The sequence below is a fragment of the Artemia franciscana genome, chromosome 19, assembly GCF_032884065.1.
Source record: "Artemia franciscana chromosome 19, ASM3288406v1, whole genome shotgun sequence".
In the NCBI taxonomy this organism is placed as follows: domain Eukaryota; kingdom Metazoa; phylum Arthropoda; class Branchiopoda; order Anostraca; family Artemiidae; genus Artemia; species Artemia franciscana.
The window spans coordinates 35,522,343-35,536,362 of NC_088881.1; the positions used below are offsets into that span (position 1 = coordinate 35,522,343).

At 34.0% G+C, this 14,020-nt stretch overlaps 1 long non-coding RNA gene across 1 annotated transcript; it reads left to right on the forward strand.

Annotated features, from left to right (window-relative positions):
* The first annotated feature begins 72 nt into the window (after positions 1–72).
* Positions 73–13,516, forward strand: LOC136039057 (uncharacterized). The gene is made up of 2 exons (XR_010620369.1): positions 73–143; positions 13,191–13,516. It is a non-coding gene; the product is annotated as an uncharacterized LOC136039057 (long non-coding RNA).
* Positions 13,517–14,020: the final 504 nt, after the last annotated feature.

Consider the following 14,020-nt stretch of genomic DNA (forward strand, 5'->3'; position numbering starts at 1 on the left):
TGGGCTTGCACTTTCTAACCCAAAAAAAAGATTAGTGAGGGTAAGTGACGTCAATTACATATTTTTTAGATGGATAAACATGTGAGATCGAAAAGACAAGGAAACTGTAAATAGTGGAAATAATCTTAGCTTTTCAGTGACCTGTAAGTTTTTTTTTGGTTTTTGGTGTTCTAGGCCCGTCTTGCATAGGCTAAGCCTTATAAGGACTCGGAAGAAAAATTTTTTGGTTCTTAGGAAGGCAGCTATCACATTGGTGATTTAGCCAAATATTACTATACCAAACAAACCTAGTTTCTAAACCATTCTATAATTTTTAGTTGAAAAAATTTAGAATGATTAGGCCAATACCTATGGCCTTTGATATAGTCTATAGGCTATTTATTGAGATTGCTATTTAAGCTGGATTTTTAAGGTAAATGTAGCGTTTTACCAATTATATGATTTGGTAAAATTCTAATCCATTGACTTTTTGCTATCTTATAAAGTTGTTGGGCTAGAGAATTGAAACTTTCAGGGATGTGTCTGCAGGCTAAAGTATATCCCGGGAAGTTATTTTGAGATCCCTAACTATACCCCTTCCCCCTCCTCTATATAACGCAGTTTTTTGTGCATTACAGCTTATATTTTGGTCAAATTTGATCCTATATTACTATTAAAAGTGTAAATCCTTGCTTACCTTAGAAAAATTCAACTTTTCACTGTTTTTTAAGCTACTATATTCCATAATTACTCATAATTACTTCACCTGCATTTAAAAACAATTATCACCTTTTATGGTATAGTTAAACTAGAATGAAGGTATTTAACCCCATCCACTGTTTGAAACTCTCTCCCTCTCTCTCTCTCTCTCTCTGTCTCTCTCTCTCTCTCTCTCTAAGTTGAAGAAACTTTTCATACTTATTTTTTCATTGTTCTTTAAAAAAATTCTAAGAAATCCTGCACCCCCTTCATGGAAATCTTTCTCCCCGTGACAAATTCCTCCATGGAAAACTCCCCCTGCATAACCCCATCCCCTCAACCCCTCCCCCAGCCAAAAACATCCCCCTGAAAGTGTCAATACACTTCCCAATAACCATTACTATATGTAAACACTGATCAAGGTTTTTAACTTGCAGCCACTCCCACGGGGACTGTCAGGGAGTAAGTCATCCCCAAAGACATAGTTATTAGATTTTTTGACTATGTTGAATAAAATGGCTATCTCAGAATTTTGACCCAGATTTGAACTGGGAGAAAAATGAGCGAGGGAGGGGTCCAATTTTTTGATCACTTAAAAAGGGCACTAAAACTTTCAATTTCCGTTAGGATGAGCCCTCTCACGACATTCTAGGAGCACTGGGTCAATACAATCACCCTTGGGGAAAAAACAAACAAACAAAAAAAACAACAAATAAACACACATCATTGATCTGTCTTGTGGCAAAAAATGCAAAATTCTACATTTTTGTTGATAGGAGCTTGAAACTTCTACTGTAAGGTCCTTTGATATGCTGAATCTGAAGGTGTGATTTTCGTTAATATTCTATGACTTTTAAGGGGTGTTTCCCCCTATTATCTAAAATAAGGCAAATTTTCTCAGGCTTGTAAGTTATGATGGTTAAGTCTAAACTTAATGAAACTTATATATTTGAAATCATCATTAAAATGCAATTCTTTTGATGTAACTATTATTATAAAATTATATTTATTAGAGTTTTGGTTACTATTGAGCCGGGTCGCTCCTTACTACTGTTTGTTATCACAAACTGTTTGATTTGGTCTGTTTTTTTTTTCAGTTATTCAGTATGAGTTTTACAATATTCAGGTCAATGCTTGACCGGAATCCGAGAATTGGCACTGAATCTGTTTCGACATTAAAGAATGGTAGGGTTTCAGCCTTGCTTGGTTTGTGCTTGCAGCTCAGCTCGCATACACCTCTAACAGGAATTTTGGATCCACAGTAGCTTGTGAGTTTCTGAGAACTTTGTTTCAATGATGGCGGATGTGGTAAGGCATCAAAATACTTGGCAGGTAGAATGTTGGCTTGTGCCCCTGTATCGACCTTGAATTTGACAGGTAAGGAGTGGGTCACCTCCAGTATAATAAGGGCTTCATCTCTGCTCTTATTGGTGTTGTTCTCTATGGCATATAAGAAGACATCCTCATCTTTGTCACTATTGTCGGCTGGGCTCTCCTTGTATTCAATCACTGCATTCACTGATTTGTTGCTTTTGCACACACGTGCAAAATGATTTGGCTTTTTGCACTTTGCGCAGATTTTTCCCTTTGCAGGACAAATGTGGCTAGGTGAGTGTACTCCTCCACAGAAATAGCATTCCTTTGTTTTTCTAGATGACACAGATGCATCTTCGTATTTTCTGACTGGATATTTGTACTTCTGGACAGCATCAATTTCTTTCTTGATTTGTTGTGGTTCTTGTACTTCAAATGTTCTTAGCTGTGCCTGGGTTGTTTGGTAAGAACGGCATTTGTCAACAGCTAGTGCCAAAGTTAGGGTATCACCTTCCAGAGGAAGTCTTTCTCTAATTTTCGGGTCTCTGATGCCACTAACTATTTTGTCCTGAACCATTTCATCAGCGCTATCATAGTTGCAAGCCTACACCAGGATTTTCAGTTATTTGATGTATTTCTCTACACTTTCTCCTTCACACTGGTCATGTTTCTGGAATATATATCAAGCAAATACACTGTTGGTGACTGGTGCAGCATATTCGCGGAATTTCTGCAGGTAAGTTTCTACATTGTTTGTTTCTGCAGCAGTGAGTGGGAAGGTGTTGAATGTCTGGCGCCCTTTTTCTCCTGCCCAGATGAGAAGGTAAGCACATTTGCTTTCTGCCGTTTTTCCAGACAGGGGTCCCAGAAACATCAGTTTGGCATGCTCTTCAAAGCGTTTCCATTCATCACCAAGGGAAGCTGAATCCCAATCAATACTTGGTGGCTTTGCTTCCATCTTCTGACACCATGTAGCGTTTTACCAATTATATGATTTATTTAAACCCAGGCATCTAGAACAAAAGTCATTATATAGCAACAGCAAGCAGTTAATATCAAATAAGCAAAAGCAAAGCAAGCAGGCATATCATTATTTAACATGTATAATATTACAGTAAAGTAGGGGTAAAATTTTACTTTAGCTACTTTTGGCTATCTTTGAAAGAGGTTAGGCTAGGAAAATAAAACTTTCAGGGATGTGTCTACAGGCTCAAGTATGTCCCAGGAAGGTATTTTGAAGTACCTACTTCTACTTCTTCTCCCTCTAGAGGGTCCTGACATTTTTGGGTGCCTTATTTTTGGGTTATCAGTTTCTTTTTCTCCAGCCTTAGTTATGAAAAGACAAGTCCTATTGATTGAGCAGAACTTTAAGCCATAACACTGGTTTTTTCTATTTTTAGAAATAATCTTTTATGCCACCTCATTATAGGTTAAATATATGGCTTATATTATTTATTCTCCATGAATTTTTGTTTTGTTTCATTTCATTGATGTCAGTTGCTTTCTGTTAAAAATACATTTTTTTTTTTACATCAAGCTTCTTCTTTTGTGAAAAAATTTGAACTGTTTTTCTTTTTACATGTTGTATAAAATGTAAAGGAATACCTGGCCCTTCATTTCATAGATACAACTAAAATTCTTCGAGGCATCTTATATTGAAATACATCTGACACATTTTAATGGTTTTTTTTAGATGACATAGGACACCATTAAAGTTTTGCACTTGCTTTGCTAAAAATTGTCTTAAAAAGTGCCAAGTTCACAGAGTTATGTTAATATTCTTCTTGCTGATCAGTATAATTGTTTTTTAAATTCATCCTATTTAAAGCATTTAGAGAGATTCTGAGCCAACCATGGGTATATTGTTGTCACAAACGATTTTTCTCAAATGGGCTGGTGGAAAACAAATATAACATATAATTTCTCTTTTATTATTATTTCAAGACTTAAAAAACTAAACTATCACAAAACTAAGCATTCATATTGCTGATTGTATCTTAAGTAAATACAATCCCTGATGGAGTTTTGTTGATACCTGTCTTAAAATTTATTTGTCTAAATAAAATACGTATTGTTTGTGGGACAGCAGTGAAAAATGGGAGCAACTATGACTTGAGTTTTTTTTTAATATTTTCTTTTTCCAAATAATTTTTGTTCTCTGGTGACATTTGTGTTCCTTCCTAAGTGGCTGGCACTCTAGGTTGAGAATCCTTTATCCAAATGGCACGGGTTTAATTCCTGTCATTAGCAGTTTATTTGGTTTGGGACAAAGGTCAATGATGTGACTCTGTAAGTTCAGCCATAATGGCCCAAACTTAACAGGTTACCTTGAGAAATCTGGGGTCAGTAAGCAGGAAGGGCATGCAAAAGCATAGGATGGCTGGCCTCTAGCTTCCTATTGCACTTCCTGGCTAAGGGGCCACCTGGTCCTTTACTGGGCTTCTGACTTAGCCATAGAAGCTTTCTTTTAAACCCATTAATTATAAGTACAAAGGAAGAAATGCCAGTAAGGTGGTCCTTCATTTTCAATGAATTGTTGATGTACAGACAAGAGTGTAGGTCATAAAAGGTGGCTGGTGAATGTTTTACAAGGTTTAAAAATTTAGGGCAGCTGCTCAGGTTGGCAACTGAGCACAAAAGTAAAATTTTGTGAATGGTTTTTCTCTGTGAATATTATATTTATGTAATGTCAAGCGTTTTAAAGTTAATCTTCATTGTTTTGTTTTAATTGTCATGGCCCTAGGACTTTAGTATATTACAACCTACTTATGTGCATCCATTTTTTTTTAAACAGAGAGGAGTTCTATGTTTCCTAGCTTCAATAAATTTATATGCAATTTTGAGACCAGGGTTACGAAGTAGGTCAAAACTTGCAAATGGACCAATTAATTTGTAAGAAATGTATATCAATTTAAAGATTAAAAAAATTATGTAGAAAACAAACAAGGCAAATAAATAAAAGTATCCCTTTACAACCATTTAATGAAGTGTAACAACTGTAGATCATCCCTAAGATTGAAATGAACAAAGCTCCAATTATGAATCTGTTTTCTTTAAACAGACTGAAGGGGCAAACCTCCAAGCTATGACAAATTCAATCTTGCTTTTGGTCTCTTTCCTTTTCAATGGAAACTTTCTTTGGATTTTTTTCAACCAAGTAAAAACAGTAGGGACAGGGTCAGGTATAAGTGACCTTCCACTTAGCCTACATACCCAAGGGAAAATCATGCAGCTATACTAACATTTGGTAAATTTTTTGTTGTTCATATTTTTGATTTACAAATAAAGTGAACCTACCCCTTGATGCCTTTTTTATGTTCTTTACAAACATAATAAGTGCTTCAATTGCAAGTTTTTGAGCTCTTGAAAAATGACAAAATATACCCAAATAGTTTTTGGGTATAAAAAAGCTTAAAACATTGGTCTCAAACTTACTGTTTCATTATTAATCCATTTTTTAAATGTTGTATAATCTATGAGCACTGATTTTCTACAATTAAGTTGGATTGATGAATTTTACAATATTATGCTGTTTTTTTCCAAATTTTCAATTAAAGTATGTGTTTTTGGTCATTTTTGACAAAATAATGTATGTTTTTCACTGCCAAAATTTGTTAGGTCAAGTAAGGTCAAAAAGTGCTTAAACTTGAACTAGCAATATAAGCAATTATTATATTTGTAAAGAATATACAAAAAGGGCATCAAGTGGTATATTCACTTTGTTTGTAAGTCAAAATATGAACAACAAAAAATGTACCCCTAACATGCCTAATCTGCAAATATATAGCCCAAATTATATATCTCTAATGTTTTCTGCCACCTTTTACTTGTTTTTCCAGTTCTTGTTTTGCCACAGTTGCTTGAATTAACAGGTACTAGGGTTTAGGGATAGATAGGCAGAATCAATAGAAAATATGTAATTTCAGCTATAGATTTCCATATTAGGAGGGTTGGGGCTAAAGTAGAGCAGGGTTGCATGTAGAATGTGTTAGCTATAATTATTATGTAAATTACCAATAATTATAATTATTATGTAAATTACAAAGAATCATCTTTTTTTAACAGGTTTTCTTCTATAGAGGCCTTTTTTCGCGTCAACCAGCTGGTTTAACCAATGACAGCTTTGGTTTAACCAGCTTGTATGTTTAACGCAAAAACGGAAAAAATTACATATGGTTGAGCTCAAACAAAACTGGTTCACGAAAACACTTTTTGCTTGTCGGTTTGGGCAAAAATTTCAAACATAAAACATCCGTATAGTGTTAAGAGTGTCATTCTATTATAATTAAATGATTTAGCACTGGCTTAATTTCCTCCGGATTTGACATATTTCACATTAGTTTGAGGTCAGAGAGAATTGAAAAATGATCTAGCATACTCTCTGGTATATTTGGAGAGAAAGGAAGGGTCTGAATTAGTGGAATCTTGGGTTAAATTGTTCAGGTAATATATTGGAAAATGTTGTATTCATACTGTAAAAGCAAAATTATCTATTAAAAGGTCCTAAATGATAAGACTTTAGCTTTGTTGAGCTACCCTAAACAGAGGATAAAATTCTAGTTTGACTTCTTTTTGTTTTGATTCGGAATTCTACTAGCCTACCAGGCTATAGGCCTAGATTAAATTTCCAGTCAAATTCCAGTTTAGCTACTTTTTGCTATTTTTAATTGGGGTTATGTTAGGTGAATGAAACTTTCAGTGATTAATCCATAGCTAAAAACATACTCTGAGAAGCTATTGCTAAGCTTATGTGATTACCCTCTTCTGTTTTTAAATCTTGGAATTTTGCATACTGGACTGGTCTGTAACTATTAAAATTATGGTAAAACAACATCTTACCTTAATTTTCAGCTAGCAGTTTCTGTTTCTCTGGTTTTAGCTCTGAAAATGCAATTCTTGTTATTTGAGTAGAATTTTAAGCCATATCAGTGTTTTGTATTTAAATATAGGGAAATGTATATCCTGAAAGTTTCCAAATCTTGGAAACTTCATAAATTGAAATTGAGCAAAGTTAGGACACTAAAAATGCTTTTTTCTTGTCATTTAAGTAGAAGATTTATTTTGCAAGGGTTTCACTTCTATGACACAAGCATTTCTAAGGGTGTGGACCAAATATTGAGATTTCCAACTGTCATCATCACTAACCAGCAATTCTATGGGATTTAATCCTTATTTCATTAGATAATGTGATTTAAGGTAATTTAAGGCAAACGTTTTTAAGAGAGAGAAAGAGTAGAGTTAGATGCTCCAAAATACTTTCCCATGATATAGTTTAGTCTCTAGACCCATCCCTAAAAGTTTCATTTTCCTAACCTAAACCTTTTTCAAGATAATACAAATTTATCTAAAATAGAATTTTACCAAACAGAAGTTTAACCTAATAATTTGTAATAACATATTGTTCAGGCTAGCCTTTGCAATCCCTACAAATTTTGGCTCTTCACAATAAAGCACTATTACAGGCTTAGCCTAACAAAAGAAAGTAGCAAACTGCTTAATCTTAATAAAAAATAATCCAAAGGACTTTACATTTCTTCAATACAAAATATATATTAATTTTTGTTTTCAGTAGAATACTAGTTAAGTATAACCAGCAAATGTTTAAGAATTTTTTGAGGGGGGACAGCTGCCTAAAATTAATAAAATATTTCTGATAAGCACAAAAATATAACAAATTAAGCTAAACTAGGAAAATAGTTTTTTTCTCACTGAACAGTTACCATAACACATAATGTGTTGTAAGATTTTTGCAGTACTTGTGCATTATAGCCACCACATTCAAGTTCTATTGAGAAGTTTAGTTTGGCTAATGTTAATGACAAAAAATAAAATATGATGAATATATAAAACTTTATCAACAAAATTATGAAAACTACAACAAAGAATCCTGGAATTTGTAAATCAGCATCATATCTAAATATATTGTATCTTACATTGTGATAGATTGTTTTAATGCCCTACTGTACAGGGGTAAATATTTAAATTATGTATCATAGGCAATTATCTGAAGAGTAATCTATTAAAAGTCTCCTTCTTTCTTTCTTTCTTTTTTACTGGCTTTCGCCTGTATCCAGTTCCTGATTGCCATATAAATTCCGTATTCATAGTTAAATAACATAAGCCTTTGTATATAGACTATAAAATATGAAATTTGAGCCATATTTCTGCACATTGGGAGGGGGATTGAGATAAAGCATAGCCTAACTTAATGATTTTCTCTTGCTATGTAGGGTAATTGGAAAGTCACTTGTATATCATGCTGTCCTTTTCAGTTTTAGTTGGATAGAAAAAATCCAAAGAAAGTCCCCTTTGAAAAGATAGGAGCCACAAAGTGAAATTGTATTTGTCAAAGCTTGGAGGTTTGTCCCTTCTGTCTGTTTAAACAAAACAGAATCTTAATTGAAGCTTTGTTCATTTTTATCTTAAGGGTGCACAACAATTATGATATAAGGTACTTTTCTTTATTCAATTGTCTTCTTTGTTGTCTAAAAGACTTTTTTTTAATCTAGATGTTTCATAAATTGCTCATTTTTACCAGAAGTTCATTTGACCTAATTTGAAATCCCTGGTCTTAAAATTACATTTGACTTTGTTAAAGCTAGGAGACATAGACCTTGTGTTTGTTTAAAGAAAGTGAATAAACATTAGTAATTTGTATTGCACTAAAGCCCTAGGGCCATCACAATTCCAAACAAAAAAGAAACTTCACTTTAGAATATTCAATATTGTCTAACATAACAGAAACAAAGGGAAAAAATTACCAAATTTTACTTCTGCACTCTACTGTCAACATGAGACATTGTCCAAAATTTTAAAATCTTGCAAAACATTCATCCCTCATCACATTCACCAGCCATCTCTCATCAAGCCTACACTTCATTTCTCATTTCACTCAATCCTACAAATGCATCAAATAACCCACTCTCTCATTAGTGCTTCCATAGATATGGTCAAAGTAAGAGCCATCTTGCTTACATTTTATTATATCTAGAGGTTTTCTGTAGCTAAGTCAGTACTTAAATATTTCATACACCTTTGTAAACAACCTTAAGATGGTAAAATAGGTTGGATTATCCAAATTTTTAGTTGCCACAATATATTTCAATCATTATTGTAATATAAAGGGCAGCCAATAGTAAAGGACCTGAATAAATATTTTAAGGTAATTAAAAAGGTTTATTACTCAAAAACTTGATAAAACTAAAAGGGACTTCTTAATGATTGATTACTTTAAAATATCTACATTATACACAACAATAAACCTTTGCTATAAAGGGAAAGTCAGTAAGGCCCAAAAACTATTCAATACTAATTGTGGTTTGAGACAGTTTGCTAAATGTCTAAATGATTTTAGATAGTAATGAAGATAAAATGTGGACAAACTCAACACCAATATGCAAGTAAGTAAGTATGGCAGCACTGACACATCAAGGTCTAAACTGGCAGTGCTAATTTCCACTTTGTGACCCTTTGGCCAAGAATTGCAATTAAGGGCTGGGGGCCAGAAATCTTGTGCTTTTGTACACCCTCCCTGCTTACCTTTTGCATATTTCTCCATTTGCCTATTTAGAGCTGGTTTAGATCTGTCTAACATCACTGACCCCCATTTAAAACAAATAGACAGGCAATACTAGGAATCAAACCTGTACCCCATGGACAAAGGATTTCTTACTAAGAGTGCTTTCCACTTAGCCAAGAACATTATTACAACCAGAGTAGAACAACTATTAAAAAAAAATATTGAAAAACAACAAGATGGATTTACAGCCATTTTCACTAATCTTCAATACACATTGTATTTTACTTAGACAAGTTATTGTAAGGCAGGTGTCAACAAAGCTCCAGCAGGGATTGCTTTACTTAAGATGCAAACTAGCATGGTGAATACTTAGCTGGTAAAAACCCAATACACTAGCAATGCCAGGAATTAAACCTGTACCCCTTGGACAAAGGATTCCCAAACCAGAGTGCCAACAACTTAGCAAGGAACACAAATGTGACCAGAGAACTATTATTTGAAAAAAGAAATATTGAAAAAAACTCAATTCATGGTTGTTGCTTTTCTCTACTGTCCCATAAACAATATATTTTATTTAGACAAATTAATTTTAAGACAGGTATCAACAAAACTCCATCAGGGATTGTATTTACTTAAGATACAACAAGCAATGTGATTGCATAGCTTTGTGATATTCTAGTCTTAAATAATGATAAAAAAGCAAATTTACATTTGCTATTTGTTTTCCAAACCATTTTAAGCAAAACCATTTGCAACAGCAATATGTCCATGGTTAGATTAGTGTCTATCCAAAATGCTTTACAACAGAAGGGACACATTTCTTGCAAAGCAAATACTCAGCTTTAATGCTATTCTGTGTCATCTCTAAAAAATTAAACTGTATCAGGTGTATTTTGATATAAGATACTTCTAAGACTTTTAGCAAGGGGGCAGGCATTTCTTCACAATTTATACAATGTGTAAAAGAGCACCAGGGGGTGAGATTGAAAAAAAAAAACTTTCAGGGATGGGTCTAAAGGCTAAAGTATGTTCTGGGAAGGTCTGCTTACATGGAGTACAAAGAAACTGTTTCACAGCTTTCCTCAATCCACTTTATAAGGTTTTAAAGATATGCAAAGACATTTCCTAAATTTTGAAAAAAAAATATTGATATGGCTTAAAATGCTACTCAAATAAAAGGAATTGCATTTTAAGAGCTAAAGCCAGAGAAAAAGAAACTGATAATTAAAAATTAAGGTAAATCTTGTTTTGTCAAAATTTCAACAGTATAGGTATAGACCTTTTGAGTAAGCAATTATCTAAGACTTAGAAATCAGAAAAGGGTTGACATAGAAGCCTGGCAGTACCTTCCCAGAGTGTTTTTGACCCTGGATTAATTACTGAGTTTTATTCTTGTAACCTATTCCCTTTCCAAGATAATGAAAATTAGCTAAACTAGAATTTTACATATTTTTTGCTTTGGGTTCATTACTGGAAGTTCTATTTTCCTGACTTAACCCATTTCTAAGATAGCAAACAGTAGCCAAACTAGAGTTTGACCTGAAAATTTATCCATGGCCCTATAGGGTAAGGCTGAAATGTAAAGAGTTCTGACAAAGATGCAACACATCTTGAAGCATCTAGTAAGAATAGTAATTGGATTAACAATGCTTTATAACCACTAGGGTCTTGCTTCATCAAGGTTTTATCTCTGAAGCCAAATTACCAAGCTAAGGTCAAGTCTAGGGCATCAAAAGGATGAAACAAAGATTTCCAAGTATCTACATAAGTTTTCAAAAGCATATTCAAACTCTTGACTTCTTGTATTAAGGCCTATGTGAATCAAATTGCAGGATATAACCCAACATTTATCCAAATAGTCCTAATACGAAAAAAAAACAAAATTAAACCTTACTTTTGCGTGGCTAGAATTCTATTTGTCAGCTTATAATTCTTATTTTATATAGACTTATTTATAGCCTACGAATTCTTCTTTTCGAAATCTACGCCTGAAAAGATCAACCAACAATTATGAATGGTAGAACCCTACGGTTAAAAACAATGACAGTTCTGGTTAAATTAGAGTTCAACCAGTCAATTGTTTCACGCAAAATCACTTTTAATGACAACCTGGTTTGTCACTGTTTCACGCAAAAACAGCGGTTGAGCTCAACCACACCGAGTGGTTGAGCTCAAACAGTCTCTTTGGTTGACGCGAAAAAAGGCCTTAGGTCTACAGGTCCTTCTCTTGGCTTACACTGCATCAAGCATTATATAACCTGAGAAGAATAAGTAGCAAAAAGCTATATATACATAAGCACATGTTATTTAACAATGACTCCTCTAGTGCTTAACTATGACCCCTTAGTAATATTGACAAGAAACAAGTAACAGAAAAAGTGAAATTCAGTGTAAATGACAATCAGGAACTGGATACTGGCTCAAGGGGGCCAAAAACAGGGCTATATAATTGGAGTTCAAAGAAGGTGGTGATTTTTTAGTGAAAAAAAAAACATTTCCCTGGCTAATTTAGGACTTCAAATTGATTAGCCTACTGAAATTTTCCTATACTATGCAATTGAAATATTTTTCCCTTTTCAGAGCATTAAGACTATTTATCACAATAAAAATATCCAAAGCATCTTGAATGGAATGACTAAAAACGGCAAATGACAACCACAATTTGCAATCTTACAATTAAACTTCTGGCCACACAAATTGTATTAGGCTACCCAGCTCTGAAATGATTTCTGAAGGTGTATTTGCCTGTAAAATTAGAAACAAGCCCGACGCCCCAGCCTCTTCCTTGTTAGAACTTCACATAGCATTAAAGCAATATTATAGGCTATTTTACATGTGAAAAATGTTGTTATTCTCGTAGTTATTCATGCCGTTTCAAGTGACACGTGGCCAGATAAGTATTTGTTGTTATCTTTTAGGGGTTAAACCCTGATAAGTGGAAATCCCATTGGACAAGTAAAAGAACACGGGGTTGGTTAAAAATCGACCATTCCACAAAACGTGGGATAGCATAAGCTACATAGTTAAAACATCTAAAATAGTTTCCGACTGGTCAGCTAAAAATAATTCACAAATCAGAAAGGAGTTTTTCTATTTGCAGAAGCATTATTGTTTTACAGTTAGATTGTTTATTCAAGCCAACCAATCTGCAACTAAACTGTGTAAACAATAAAATAAGTACAAGCACAAGACAAAACAGGCAACCATGTGATACAGAAAAAATATTAAATCATTATTCTTTCAAAATCAGCATTGAAACAAATATGCAAAGAAATCTCTTATTATATCAGTAGTGACTTTTTGGCAGTTCTAGTGCATTGCTATTTCCTCCAATGTCTGTTGCTATTCCTGGTTTGATGGTTTCTAGGTTTTTCTGATGACAACCTTTGGGAAAAGAGGTAGGAAGGGATGAAAAGGGAAGCATCACTTGCACTGGACAATGAAAGCTCCTATGAATCGTCAATAGAAGCTAATGTTAACTTCAAGTGGGAATATCTCGTTATTTTTTCGTCGTACATAGTATGATCTAGGATCGCGTGAATGTTCAACTATGTCATTTTTCCAGCAGGTAACTTCCTTTGAAAGTTTGACCCAGACTCTATGATTGTCATTTAGTTCATTATGACCCTTTAAAGTCTTGTCATTACTTTATTTCTGTAATCCTTCTCTTTTCTTTTAGGCTGCACGGAACTCTCCCTGGAAGTTGTCTTTGTTGTAATTGCTTCCTTATTCATGGCAGAATGAGCTTTGACATTCGGCTCATAAAAAAGTTGTGCTGTTGATGTAGCTCTATATATCGGGGTGTTTTGAAATTATAGCAGGCTGAAATACAGATCTGTATTGGATCCAACAGCTTTTAACCGTAGCTTGCACACTATCTTCAAATACTTCTCGGCATGGCCAATGAGCTGTGGATGGTTAGAGCTAGATGTAAAAGGATTGACGTCTAATTTCTTCAAGAATGACTGGGACTCTATTGGAATAAATTGATGTCTGTTCTTAAAATATGTATTTCTTGAACTACTTTACTGATTTCAAAGAAATTAAGAAAGATCTAGAAATTAGGTTGATCATTAGGAAAACACTATAATAGTCTCTCTTCACTAAGCAGTCTTTTCCTTTAATTTTGCCAAAAATCTACGTATTCCCAAAAATATTTAGTGATTGGAATTCGTATCATTTGTTACTACTCGTTATGCAGTATTTTGATAATTTTTGGCAAACATCAAAGCTCTGAGCTAGTTCATTTGTGACTGAAATCATGCCTGGCCAGTAAACAGTACAAGGCGATCTTTGCCTGTTTTTGCATCCCTACACGGGATATAAGTAATGGCCATTATATATTACTGCGTAGTTTTGTAGGGATGACGGCTCTACTTCTCTTCAAGAAGGAACCACCAACCATGGCTAGCTCGTTTCTACATTTTCATAAGGGGAACGATAATTGTATACTGATGTCATTGACTGGGCCACCTGTTGTGTAAAAACTGGGTAAGTTCAATTCTAACT